This window comes from Mesocricetus auratus, unplaced genomic scaffold (assembly GCF_017639785.1).
Source record: "Mesocricetus auratus isolate SY011 unplaced genomic scaffold, BCM_Maur_2.0 Super-Scaffold_100022, whole genome shotgun sequence".
NCBI classification, from domain to species: Eukaryota; Metazoa; Chordata; class Mammalia; order Rodentia; family Cricetidae; genus Mesocricetus; species Mesocricetus auratus.
In genome coordinates, this window is record NW_024429203.1 from 15,023,005 (window position 1) to 15,037,734 (window position 14,730).

Here is a 14,730-nt window from a genome sequence, read left to right on the forward strand (position 1 = left end):
GGTGGCACGCAAGTTCCAGCGCGCGGGGCGTCCCCCCTCGGAGCAGTGGTACGGCCCTGCCCGCCGCTGATCTGGCAGGCTGCGCGCGCACCCCGCGGCGGGGCGCGGGCCGGGGAGTCCCGGCCTCTGCGGCCCGCCTCCGTCTCGGCCGGTGCCCTCCTCCCTCGGCTCTGGTGCCGGGCGTCCGCGCGCTCCGCGGGGAGGAGCGCGGCCGCGGGGGCGCGCCCCGGGACTCCGCCCCCCAGCTCCCCTCCCGGAGCCCGGGTGCCCGGCTCGCGCGGCTCGGTACGAGACGGGGACCTCGCGCCGCCCCAGCGCCCCCGCCCCGCGTGTGAGTCGCCGCGCCCTCCGGCCGCCCTGCCCGGTGCATGGAGGGGCCCGTTCGGATCGCAGCCGCCGCCGCCGCCGCCGCCGCCAGCGCGCGGGGGGATGACCTGGGGGTGGCTCTCGGAGCCGGCTGCCGCGCAGGAGGTCTGGGGGCTTAGCCAGCCCTGCGGAGAGGTGCGGGGGTCCCGCGGCAGGGTCCCCGAGGGTGGCCCGGGGTCGCGGCTCGGGATCGGGAGGTCCTGGGGAAGCGCAGGCCAGTTTGCCTTCAGGATGCAAGGGGTCCGGGGTGGAAGGGCTGCTGAAGGATGCCCCGCAGCCGGCTCACCGCCGCCGCGTCCTGGGGCGCTTGGAGCCACCTCGCAGGAGGAGGCGGGGTGAGGTGTCAGTGACAAGCTTGCTGAGGTCTTCTTCGGAGATCTGCCAGGGCAGGTGGGATGCAGCGTAGCAGAGGGCGCCGGCGCTTTTCCCTAGGGAGCCAACTCTTGTTTCTACTCTCCATCCCCGCAGAGTGCCGGGGAGAGACAGTGATTTATGTGTAGGGAGAAGCAAGAGAAATTTCCTGCACAATGTATCTTTCTCTGCCCTCACAGACTCAGTGACTTCCCAGCCCCAGGGAGTGTATTTTTCCTTCTCTTCTGTAAAGCTTTCTGCGGCTCGCATTATCATTTACTAAATACTTTAAATACATCGCTATTTATTTCAGCCTGCAGCGTCAGACCTTTGTTGCTTTCTCTCCACTTTTAGGAATTTCAGTAATAAATCACCGAGGGGGATAGATAGACTTCCTTGCCCTTCGCTTCATTGTTCTCTCTAACCCCACCAAATCAGGTGGAAGGCCCTCGAGAAAGACCTCCGCAGAATGCCTGCCTTTCCTTACAGGGGCCACAGAGGGTGGCAGGTGTTTTAAGGGCAGGCTGCTCCCTAGCTGGGCTGTCGAATTTAGGGAACCTCATTAACAGAAAGCCAGCTTTGTATTCTTAATCAGACACCTTGGGAAACAGGAGGTTGGACTAAAAGGTAACGTGAGATTTGGTCTCAGGCCAACGCCAGGAATGATGAAAGGGGCTGAGTGAATTCAGAGTCCATGCCTCACTGATACCATACCCCTCGGATTCCCAATGGACTCTTGGCAGCAGGAGGTGGGAAGGGGGCTGGAGAAGAGGTGCCTTATTTTTAATATGATTCTAGATATTCTGTTACATTTTTATAACTCTTCCTTTCCAGTCTACTTACAGATGAATATGTGGGATATGGATATTTTAACTTTTAGGATAAGACGAGAGAAAAATCTTCTAAATTTTTCTGGGAATTTTAAATTAGTGTTGAACTTGCAAGAATTCTTAGAAACTCGGAGAGGCACTGAATACTGTAGTCTGCTACGCACATGTTGAAATAAATTGCTGCATGCTTCAAGTTATATGAGAAGGATGGAGAAAACCTGTTTCATTTTGTAAAGACGTGCCTTGGGTGTGTGCTTGGCAGGGTGTAAAGGAGAAACGTTTATATTTCTATAAAACACACAAATGTATATTGTTTAACTTTCTTGCAAAAACTCGGGTACAGTATTTGGGAAGTCTTTCTTTGAATAGTTTAATCACCTAGCAAAACCAGTCACTAGAGGTGCTGTGCTATTGTTTGTGTAGTAACTCACTTGGGATGCTTTGATTGACTACTGCGGTTCTCATCAGCCTCTGCTGTGCAAAGTACTTAAACAGCACTGACTTTCAAGCAGTGCAAAGAATCCAAGGACCTGACGTACGCTGATCTAACTTGAGTAGGTTATTTCCTGCAGCCTCCCTGCTTCTGGCAGGTTTTGCAGGTGGCTTGATGTTTTGTGGAAGGCGTTAATTTCACTTAAGATAGGACCCTCCCCCATCATCAGGGCATATATAGAGGAGTGCCCAGGGATAGGATCTTGTATCACAGGGTGGCCCTCCACAAAGGTCAGGTAAAATGTAATAGCTGGTTCTGACTTTCCTCTTGCTTTTCTGCTTTGTGTGCATGCTCTCATGGTTCTACAAGCCATTTCATTTCCTTTTTTTTTTAATGACAGTAGGCGTTTTCTTCTCTGAAAATGTTTCTTTTGTGAATGTGTAGACTAAAATTTGATGAATGTTCCTATGTAAAATACTAGGGAAGTGATTTCCGGGATTAAGCATTATCTTTGTGAAATCAAGGGAGGAATCAAAGTGATAAAAGATAACGAATTGGAAAATTTTGTTGTTTTAATGTGTGTTTTTAACATGTGATCAGCATCTCTGCTGTGTAGAATTATAGCTAGGACAGTACATTAGAAGTGTAAATGAATTGCCTACAGGTAGGTTTTCTTTAGCTTAATGATCTTAATACAAACTAATTGAAATAGGAATTTGGAGTCTGGTTGCAAATGGTACTGCTTTGAAGGAATTTCTTTAACATTCTGTTATTTTATTTGTTTGTTTTTGACTGATGCTGCTTTCAAGAGATTTGCTCACCTAGATTGAATTTGAAAAGGTTACATTGTTTTTATTTACTTTTACATTGTATCCAAATACTTCCGTGGGATAAATTTTTATTGTGTAGGTGAAGTGTACCCGCTATGCACAGGAGGGGAGGGCTGTATTTGTTTGTTGTTAAAATTAAGGGGTAGTACACAAGAATATACTTAATGTCACTTTTAAAATACTGGGTTACATTGAAATGAAAAGCTGTGGGTTGTTTTTTCTTTAAAAAAATCCTTCAAGTTTTCTCTCATTGTTTGTGCACTTTCCCTCCATTGTCAAGCTTAAAACATACAGTATCATTGTCATCTGTCCCCTGAATAATGGTCCTGAGGTGATATTATTAATGTGGCTTTTTAAAATCAAACTAATTATACTTGCCTAAAAGAGCCACATGTGTGTGATTCTAGCTGCCTGGTGCCTTTTGAGAGCCCTGGAGACAAGCTAGTGAATAGAGCTGAAAATTCATTCTGTATTTGATTAAATGGAACAGACTCGCTGCTCCTTACCCCAGCAGGGGCTGTGAGATCTCTTGATCCCCGAAGCGGCTCCTAGACCCTGGGAATTCCATTAGCGAGCACCTGAGGAATTTCTGCCCTGCAGTGCCTTTTTTGTATGTGTGTATGTGTATGTGTGGAGAGGGAGTGGAGCTGAGTAGTGATGGGGAGGGGAGCAGAGGGGGCGGATGGCAGGCTGCAATAGAAGGCTCCATATGTTAGCAGATCTAAAATCAAGGCATGACTTAACAGCTTATCTTGTAAGAGAAAAGCCCAACCCAGAGGCGGACTGCTGGGGGGGGGGCACTTTATTACAGGCTGGGCTGTGGTGATGTGCTCTTAGCACTGAAGGAAACCCTAGTGTAAGTACAGAGAGCTGCTCTGCTCTCCCTCTGAGCACAGGCGTATACAGCCTTGGTAAGTTTTCTTTAAATGGCCTTTGGATAAATATGTGAAATTGTATTACAGTGTGCTCTTGCCTGTAAGGGCTGGGATGTTGTGTGATATGACTTAAAATTTTAGAGTAAAGTCAGGCTTTTCTGGCATGCCGATTGCCTGTACAAAAACGAAATGCTTGTTTGGAATAGCCATATTTTAGTTTATGCGTTTGTTTCCATCTGGTCTTGTTATGTTTCTTCTTTTTATATAATTTAAATTCATTTCGTCTCTCTTTTCTGCTAGCATTTTTAAGGACCTCTGTTGGCTCTTCAGTATTTTTGAGCCATTTCTGTGCAGCAGACTTGCCAGCAGCTCCAAGTAAATGAAAATATAATTTTCCAAAAACAGTCTGCAGAATTTCTGGAGCAGATTTGTGGAGAAGCATTGGTGTGTCTCCTTCTGCTCCCTTTTTCCTCTACTCTCAGTATAGTTTGGAAACATTTTTTTCTTCAGAGTACTAGCCCAGTTCACTTCTTGTGTACTTTTCACAGAGGACGGGTTGGGGTTTGTGGGTGGTATTGTTAATTGATTTTCGTCTTGAGACTGTGACTCACAATGTGAACAGTTTCAGCTTATGTGGAATGCAGCAGCGTGTTTGATGGCTGCTGTGATGTATTTTATTGCTAACTAAAATCATGTAGATAGTACAGTTCTTTTCTTCTCATTCCCATGTAGTACTGCATCAGGTTCCCACAATACATGTTTGTAATATAAAGAAGCCTCTTTGAGAATATGTTTATTTTCCTCCTTTACCGGGGACATGCCTTCTAAGATGAAGATTAACTCTGAAGTCAGCTCCAGTCTGATTAACAGTTTAGCTACTGTGTAATATATTTTGATGGTCAGAGATAATTAAAAACAAACAAACAAACCTCTATGTAACATTTTGTTCTGCTGCATGTGACTTGGAATATGAGTAGGAGCTTCAATTCTTGGATGCCAAGGATGTGCTTTTTAATAGAGAAAAAACGTGTATGCTGTTTACATTATTGAACTTGGATTACACATTCTGCTCATGTTTCCTTGCTTGAAGCTGTGCGTTGATTTTTATTTTTGTGTTATGGTAATAGAGATTGAATTGAGACATTGACATACAACTTGCTTTTCAGCTACTCCTCTTATTGTTTGTGTGAGCTTGAACAATGATCTTGACCTAGCCTTGGCTCCTTTATCTGTAAAATGGGGATTAAATGGGTAGAATATCTCACCACTGTGGGATTCAATGAGTTAAGGAAAGTAAAACATTTGGCAGATAGTAAAACTTGTGTAAATGTTCGCTGCTGTTATTTTTATTGATTCCTCCTGTGCCTGTTAGTGTGTCACTTTAGTCCAAAAGTGATTCCTTTCAAGTTCTAAATAAGGAGGAAGTTTTGGAAGTTTGTAACAGTGTGTCCCACGTAATTGCTACAACTTGATCTGTTAAGTTTTCTTAAATTTCCAGTTGAAACTTAGAAAGCATTTGGTAACAATGGTGGAGCTTTGTCCAGTCTGGGCACCTGTGCCACCATTAGCTCGCCCAGTTGCGTTTCCTTTGCCTGGTAAGGCTCCTTGGTGCTCTTCCTCTGCCTTTCTCTCTCCCCACAGGCAACACAACTATGCCGGTCAGTCTTGCCATGGGATAATTTCACCTGTTCTTGAACTTGGTAAAATAGAGTCATACAAGTCCTTGTGCCTGTGCAGTTTATCCTTGTTATTGTGTGCAGTACTTTTCAAGTTGTTACAGAGTCTCTTGTGTGTTTTGAAATTTATTTCATTGCCTTATGGAGTGTATGATCTTTGGTTAAAAAAAAAAGAAAAATAACATTTCTTCATGATTTTCTAGAAAACCAAATCCCAGTGGTTATTTTAGAAAAAATAACCATGACATCATTTTTTTTAAATCTAAAACTGAGTTGGAGGTAATTCATTTACCTTTGTTTCCAATTCCTTATAAATCCTCTGACAATACATTTATTTTCTGTTTGTGCTTTAGGAGGTAAAGGAAGGAGCTTCAAATAGAGAGAAAGGAGTATGTGAGATAGAGTATCATCTTCATGCTTGGGATTAAGCACCCTGGTCAATACTTAGAATTTGGCAGAAATAACTACCAGCTCAACTATACTGTCTTGTTCTTTGAGTTGAAAATGTAACTGCAGAATGTTTATACATACATACATGTGTGAAGATAGTTTTTTTTTTATTAAAAAAGTCTATCAAAAATTGAGGACAGCAGGGCTAAGATGTTATGGTCTAGGAAGATTTTGAAGAACAAGGCCACACACTTCTGTTGTGGAGAGTTTTACCCACTGCCTGAACAATCACCGTACGTCGAGAATCACTGTTTGTACTTTTTGAAATTCCTTAATATGGGGAATGCATTTATCCCACAAGCAGTAAAACACAAAACAAAGCAATAGCAATGGATATGAAGCTTTTCTTTTTCAAAATGTACAGGGGACTATAGTTGAGATGAATAGCTTGTACTATGTTATTAGAAATGTTGACCGAAGGTTTTCTGGATGTTTTGCTTGGATGTTAGCCATATTTTTCCTCAGGAGACATTGTATTTTTCAGCATTTGTGAGTTTATTAAATCTTTCTATTCATAGCTCCTTGACACAGGTCATTTTTCACAGACAGCCATGGGTAGGAAAGAGTCCCCCTGACTCCCAAGGAGCCTGTTAGGGTCAGGATGTCATTAGATGTGGGGACAGTTGCAGTGGCCATTTGTGACTCATTTTTTTAAATTATGTTTTAGACTTACTTGTTTTTGGGTATGAATGTTTTGCTTGCATGTATGTTTGTGCCCTCAGAAGAGTTTGTTAGATATTTGAACTGGAGTTATCAACAGTTGTGAACTACCATGTGAGTGCTGGGTCAAACCCAGGTCCTCCGCAAGAGCAAGTGTTCTTACTGCTGAGCTGTCTCTTCAGCCTCCATCTTTTGTTCTGTAGGGGTGCTTGTAGATACAGATTATGTTCCAAAGGAAAGGACTGTCCAACGAATGGAGCCACCTCATACAAGGTCATGCTGTTTGAAAGGCTGTGAGTCCTTCTGGACTATTCTAATGGTGTTTGCCAAGGGTGATGTGCCAGAATCTCATCTGTGGATGGTAGACTGGACCAGTGACCTCTAAGGGCTTTTGTGGAAGTGTCAAGGTTCTATGAGATAGGTTTTCATGCTGTTGCTAGGCCATGTACTGTCATAGCATAATTCCAAAGGAAGAAAAATGTGTCTCATTTCCAAATAAATACATTTTCCTAAACTAACCCTTGCTTAAAATTGGAGGCTGCTTCTACTTGACCCACTCTTTGCATTTTAAGTATTATTCCTAATTTATTAGTAACCGTTATGTTACTTTTCTTTCTGTCTTTTTAAAGTTTTTATTGTAAGGGAGAATATGAAGCCAAGACTGTGGTGTGCACCTGCAAGTCAGTCTAGGCTACATAGTGAAACACTGTTTTTAAAAACAAAACCAAAATAAAACAAAAATGGAGATAAAATGTTTTTTTTCTAACAGTTGGATTTATCAGAATCAGAAATGATGGTCCTTGGTAAGTATAATATTTCCATCAGTCTAGTTATTATTTATAGGCTTCTACAAATGGATGTAAAGAACATCAAATACTCCTTTTGTCTTTCGGTCATCCAAACTTTTCTAAACTTCAGTTTCAATAGAGAGAAAAACTTATAGAGGGAGAAGGGCCAATACCAGTGACTTAACATCAACAAACTACCTGGGATTGGTCTGGGATCCACTTTTAGCTGTGTGCATAATTTGTATCTACAAAATGGCATTTTATATAATAATTGGTGTTTAGAATAGTTCCGGCACTGTTTGATCCTGAATCATCAAAGTAATATTCTTTTTTTTCTTTGAACCAGGAAAGTATGCTTAGTTTTTTACCCTTTTAAAATTTGATTTATTATCATGAGTGTGTGTGTGTGTGTGTGTGTGTGTGTGTGTGTGATACGATGTGTGTGGCTGTGGATTATGGGGCAGAACTTTGGTCAAGGCTTTCGTGACAGCTCTTTGACCCACTGAGCCATCCAGCCCAAGTACCTACTGTTCCATATTTATGTGTGCGCATGGCTGCCCTCCCTCCTCTCCTGGAAGCAGGTCTTGCTCATTCTCTTTTCTCTGTGGCTGTTGCCTCATCTCTTCAGCTTCCATTTCAAAATTCAAGAGGGGGAACAAAAAATGTGAGGGGACTCCCCATAATATAAAACCCCCAAAGAAATAAACTCTGTGACTCTTTCCTAGACAGCTCCTAAGTCATCCCCATGTTCCTGCCTTCCGAACTGTCCATCCTTTGCCTGAGTAATGATATTCCTCAAACCTCAGCCTCTGACATTGTTATGTTTCCCTTCATCTTAATTATGTGTCTTAGTTTAATTGTGAGTGGATATATGCACACGAGTGCAAGTGGACGGAGGGAAACATCAGATCCCCTGGAGCTGGAGTTACATGTGGTTGTGAGCAGCCTAACAAGAGTTCTGGGAACCAGGTAGTGCACTCTCCTAACTGCAAATCCATCTCTCCAGCCCCTTAAAACTTCATTGGTTGTACTAGGGGATTGAACCTAGGGCCCCATATGCACTAAGCAAATGTTCTACCACTGAGCTGTGGCCCCGGTCGGTGCTTGCATCTTTTTGGGGGTGTACAAGATCAGTTGCATCCCCAGTGCTTATGCCATCCCCAGGTTTGCATTCTGTGGGCACACCATGCTTCAGTTTCCCTCTCTCCTCATCCAGTTTTTGAGCTAGGGTCTCTAGTGGCCTAGGCTGGCTTCAAACTCTTTAAAACCCCTGGTTTTCCAGCTTCCACCTCTCAAGTGATAGAATTCCAGGGATGTGCTGCTATGCTTTATGGAGTTCTGAGGATGGAACTTAGGGCTATATGTGTACCAGGCAAGCACTACCAACTGAGCTGTGTTCCCAGCTTGGTGTTTCTCTCTTTCAGGATGCGAACATGACTCTGAACACATGTCATAATTGTATCTACCTCTGTCGAACTTGTACTATCGAGGACAATGTAGTTTCCCCTCACCATCTCCCATCCTCACCCTACTAATTGTCTAACGCTAAAATGCTTTGAAGATCCCGATGTACATTTGAATTCTTGGGAGAATGTTAAAGTGTAAATTCTAGTTCGGTAGTGTGGGTAGAAGTCAAGATTTCCCCATTCTAACAAGCTTCCACGTGTTGTTTGCTATGGTTGGGATCTAAAGTGTGTCCTCCACCCTAAGTTAATGTGTTGAAGGCTTGCTAGGATTGTGATGAAGCTAACTTTATCAACGAGTTAATTCATTAATGGGTTCCTACAGATTGGGCCATGAGGAGGCCGGGTCTAGTTGGAGGAAAGTGGGTTGCTGGGACATGCCTTTGAAGAATGGAGTTCTTGGGATCTACTTTGCTCTCTCTCCCTGCTTCCTGGCTGCTAGGAGGTCAGCAGCCTCCTGCGCCATGGGTGTCCACTGTCATGATGCCCTGTCTCACCTCAGGCCTGTGGAGGTTGAGCTGGCTACCATGGTCTGAAACCTCTGAAGTCAGTGTGCCAAAGTGAGTCTTTCTCCCTTGTTTTTTGAGATGTTTTGTCTTAATGGAGGGGAACTCAGTGCTGAGCAGTTGGGTGGAGCACAAGGGGCAGTGGGATACTAGATAGGCTCTTTCCTCTAGACCCCTGAGTGATCTCAACACACAGTTTTTCGTATAAAAATCAAGTGAAATAATAGATTTTTCAATGTCAAGTTCAGGGAAAGATCACATAGCTCCTAATCATGAAAATCGAAGAAAGTTTCAGAAAACAACAAAATACAGCTGAATGTTAAGAACTGTGGAATATCAACTGCGGATACTCTGATGCATGCCAGGTATTTTGAATAGTTTAACCATTTTATATATTTAAAGTATGTTTTTATTCTGTGTAACATCATTAGTGCCTAGGGAGCTGAGGTCATGTTTTGCTTGTTTGTGTTTTAACTGGTTATTATTACAGGGGTTCCCTTGAGTGTGTAAATACTAAAAAACAAAACAAAACAAAACAAAAAAAATGTTCTGGCTTCTGTCTTTTTGCCAGGGAAATTTCTGACAGTTATTGGGTTTTTGTGGTATCAGAATAACAGTAATTAGTATTCTCTGTTTTATAATAATTTGGTATCTGTTCAGTGAGTAATTGTACACATCGCTTGGCTGGAGGTAAAATTGGCAAGGGAAAAGAATGTTTAATGGATAAAATACTACTTTTATCGGGCCATGAGATTACTCTAGTGACATCAGAACTTGGCAGCCCTTTTAGTTCAATAAAAAGAAAAAAAAGGCATCCATGATCTGGGGAAGAGATGTTTTTCCCCCTGCCCGTTTCTTTTGGCTTCTTTTCCTGATTTTGGCCTCAGGGAGTATGTATAACAAAATAACAACATGGTGACTCACAGGCATAAGAACTAGGGAGTGAGCAATTTTAGCTTGAACAAAAGTACTCATCACTCACCTGTGTGTCAGCAGTGCCCGGTTCCTGTCATGAGGGAGACTTGGAGGGCAGGGGGGTAGGCATGCTAAACCCTCACTCATAAAAGGGGCTCCTCCTCATGGCTTACCATTATGTAGCTTGTGGTTTGAAAACATTTGGTGACTGTGTGAGGTGAGGAGGGGGCGAAGGCTGAGTGCGTTAATGGAAATGACTTTCAGTTGTTGGCATTAGGCATCTGAGCTTTAGCTTCAACCAACCTTGGGACTAGGAAATTGCAAAAAGAAAATTTTAAGTACTTAATAGCTTTAAAAATGCGAGTGGAACCACACTGAAGGCTTACTACTGTGCTCTGCCCATGATTTACCTCATAGGTACATCCTTCTACACGATTGCCATTTTATTATTTAGTTATCACAGCATTTGTTTGTGTGTGTGTGTGTGCGCGTGCGTGTGTGTGTGCACGTGTGTGTGTGTGTGGGCGTGTGTGTGTGTGGGCGTGTGTGTGTTCAGGTATGCATGAACCATGTTTGTGACATGCATGGAGGCAGAGGGCAACTCTCAGGAGTCTATCATCTTCTCCAACCTTGTTGGATTTAGGATTGAACTCTGGTCTTCAGGACTGTTTACAAGCACCTCTACTGGCTGAACTACTGGCCAGTGGCTTTTGAGACAGGATCTTGTTGTATACCAGGCTAGCCTTTGTCTAGCCATAGTTCTCCCATCTTCTCCTGAGTGGTGGGGTTGCTGGGGGCTCTGGGATTCCAGCTAAAAGGGTTGTTGAGCCTTCCTTTAAGCCTTGGATACCTCTGCAGAAGGAAATGCACATTGTTCTGTATTGAGATGGCGTGGAGAGATAAAGCATCTAACTCAGTTCTGTACACGAATATCTCCTTAATATTTTCAAGCTATATTCTGATTGGATTTGCTCTAATTTCTAACTAAAACTGGTGTGATTTTATTTATATTTGTTAAAAATAGGATTTAAAAAGACAACATCAGCCCCTTTTGGGGCTTTAACAAAAATAAACATCCATTTTCGCCCCAGTCCTGATTCCAAGCTCTAGTTACAATATTTTAAGTTATTTTGTATGTTAGTTGGATTTCTCCCTTAAAATAAATTGTACTAGTCTTGCTTTGATTGTCATTATCTACAGGTCTTTGATAGAAATTTCATCATGTGTTTGAGCTAAATTCTTTTCCTTCCTCTCCTGGCTAGCTGAAGTTCATTTTGAGTCATTCTAAGACTGGTTATTACCCACGGTCTCTTATGAAGCTGGCAAACACAGTTGTCATGATTTGTTATTTCTTTTGTGTTTGAGGATGTATTTTAAAAAGAACTGTTGTCACAGTGGTTAGGTCTTAGAATAATTTCACATTTGTTGCTATGACAGCAGCCACAGTGGGGTTTTAAATAATACAGTGCAGCTTGCAGAGGTTTGCTATCTGGCCTTTGTGGCATCAAATAAATTTTAGCTCAGGGATTTGAGTATGTGCATATGACCAATGTTAATAGGAATCTTTTAGTTAACTCCCAAAGTGGGTTTCCAAAATGTGAACTTTTGGGAAGTCCAGAAAATGTAACCTCCACCACCCTTGGAAATGATCATAAACATTATTTAAAGGTTACTTAAAGGGTATCAGTATGGAACTTATTAGTTTGAGATTTTCTTCCCAATATATAGTAGATTACTTCCTAGAGAAAAAGTAAGGAAGATCATCCCTGTGAGCAAAAACTATGACACTTGGTTAGGCTCTTGTTTTCCAGCTGTGTATATGAGCACTCGCGTACACACACACACACACACACACACACACACACACACACACACACACACACACACACACACACACACACACAGTAGGAGAGCATATTTTACTAGTTGGGATTATAGGACGTTAGCAGGCATGGAACCAAACCAGGAGGTCCCACATATAAAACTATAGTTCTTCAACAGCCCAGCCTGAGAGACTGTTTTGAGCTGCTCATTTGCACAAATGAGGTTCTTTTTTCACTTCAGGCTGAAATGTGAGTTTTTGGTGCAGGCAGGGTGGGGGGGTAGGGAGTGGGGGGTGGGGGTCACTTTAACATTTAGTAGGCAAACAAGGTCCCCATTTGCTTGCTTGTAAAGGTTCTTTCTCATTCACTGAGAAATACTAGCGTCTTTTGTGTGTTAATTCACCTAAAGTGAATGCTGCCTGTGCGCTTGGGGAACCTAGCAATAAATAATATGGTGACAAAAGAGTGAGGTATTGCTTTTGCAGAGCCAGGCTCTTGTCTCTTGGGGGACCCTGCAGACTTGTAAGAATGGTGCCTCCAGGAGATGGGGAAGAGAAGCCCTGACCTAGTCTGGGCATTGCATGCACAGACAGGCCAAGGAGGAGCCACAGACACCCTGCCCTCAGTCCCCCTGCTGAGCAATTACAAACTCTTGTTTTGTGGTTCTTTTTATTCCTTATATAGAATCCATTCCTCCTGCCCTGTGTTTCTGATGTTGGTCATTTCCTAAATAACCTCTACAGAGCCCTTTCTGCTTTGCACAGTGTTTCACAGCTGACTGTTTTTCTTCCCTCTCTTATAAGAAGTGCATGAGGTAATAAAGGTTTTGTGAGCAAGGAGATCATGTAGGCCATCAGTGAGCACTGGTATCAGGTGAGAGAGTTTTAATCTAGGTCAGGTAATCTTTCAAAATCTCCCCTGTTGAGTGCTGGAGAAGTGTTACTTGAAATTTCCAGCTCTCTTTTAAGACTTATTTTAGTTCTCAAGGGCACATTCTTGTACGTGCTTAGAAATAGATGAAAATTGTCAAGTTCTGTGTTTTTTCTTTTGTCTTTGATAATTCTAAACCACAATTTCTATATTCTAGATGCGCTTGACCTAATGGAGAACACTGAAATTAATTTTGCTAAGCCAAAATCGACTCCCTGGCGTCTTGTATTTCATTTCCTCGACTAGTTACTGGTCCTGGATTTTTTCCTTTGGAACAGAGAAAATACTTGGATGCTTAGACATTCTTTTACACTGTTATCTTGGTGGAATGTGCAACTTGAAAGGATTTTCCATTCATCATAAAGGCAAACACAAAGGAGACATTTTAGAAGTGAAGTTCATTTTTTTTCTTTGTGTTTTTTGTTATGGATCCAATGCAGTCTCTAAACTGATATGCTCTGTCTCTGATCTTACTGGTTATTCACTGGTATTTCTTGTATCTGAAATGTGACTGGTGATATTGAGACCAAATCTTGCTTTTCATTTCTTGATTATGTGAGGGTAGGGTTTCAAGCTTTGTGGGTTTTAAATGAGTCAGTGTTACTTTAGTCAACTGTTAATATTTTCTGTTTTTGTTTTCTATCACAGTAATGCTGGCTAAGACAAAAGTCAATGTTGAAGCATCACACCATGTATGCTTGGTGGTATTTTGGGATAGGCCATCAAAATACACATTACCTACTTAGTGACATGGTTGAAAATGGTCGGTGGCCAGGCTGAGAAGGGAAAAGTAGCTATCCTTAGGGCTGGAAGTTGCCCTCCTCCTCTGTTGGGGAAGGCTGGGTTGTAATCACAGCCCAACATTGCTCCCAGAGCGAGGTGTGAGGTTGTTTATTTTCACTCCGGAGATGTGTATACTGCAGAAGTAAAACTCTGGCCTGCTTTAACCTAAGCAAGTCATTACTTAGCTACGATCTGGCAGGCGATTTGATTAAGGCTGACAGAGCTCATATAATATCAGAACCAGACCCTCCTGGTGATGGATGATGCTGGGCTGTAAGGTTGTTTTGGTTTTTGTTTTATTATCATTATTTTTAATTTGAAAAGAAATGAGCAAGAATGAATACTAATTCTGACCTATATTTGCCCAGTATAAATTGACTGATAGAATTTTATCTATAGTTAACATGCATTAATATGTATGCTATTTCTTAGGTGGCAGTTAAGTGACTTTAGAACAACAGTGTCTTAGTTTTCATCCGCAGGTTAATGTGACTTTATGCTGTTTCTGGTGCCATGTGCATGGTAGGTTTGTATTCTGCCCTCCACGTATCTTCAGTCTTTTACTTGAGGTCCTGATTCCTAGCATAAAATCTTTAACATGAATTGCTTTGATATCATATATTCCTTAGTGTAATGGGATTAGCTTGAAAAAGAAAAGAAAATCCTCTTCATTTTCTAATAAAATTAAATCAATTTGGAAATGTTTGGCTTTAAGGCATTTTCAACTCTTTGCTTTCGAATTACAAGAAACCAACTTGACCTTTGTAATAGCGTATCTAGACCATGGAGCAGCTGCTGGCCTCTGCTGTCTGCCCTCTGGGTTCCATGTCTCATTCCCATTGACACAGTGTGACTGGAATGTGTCAAATGATCTACCTGCATTTGTCAGCCCAGAGAGTTGGGTCCAGCTAAGGATGGCCCTCCCCACCCCCCAGTTCCCACCACACACAGAAGTCCAGGCTTTCAGGGAAGCATAGCAATTTTTGTAGTGGTATTGGACTTGTACTCTGGAGAAAACATTGTGCCACAATTCTACCAATGCACAAGATAT

General features: G+C 42.5%; 1 protein-coding gene across 4 annotated transcripts in view; it reads left to right on the plus strand.

Annotated features, from left to right (window-relative positions):
- The first annotated feature begins 253 nt into the window (after positions 1-253).
- Cdon (cell adhesion associated, oncogene regulated) overlaps positions 254-14,730 on the plus strand; it is an 89,892-nt gene continuing 75,415 nt past the window's right edge. For 2 of the 4 annotated variants that reach the window (XR_002381372.2, XM_040729768.1), the window contains exon 1: positions 254-501. The gene's annotated coding sequence lies outside the window, so the exon portion shown is untranslated. Of the gene's footprint in view, positions 502-3,635; positions 3,722-14,730 lie in introns of those variants that run through there. The other 2 variants (XM_005085842.4, XM_040729767.1) reach the window with 2 other exon arrangements.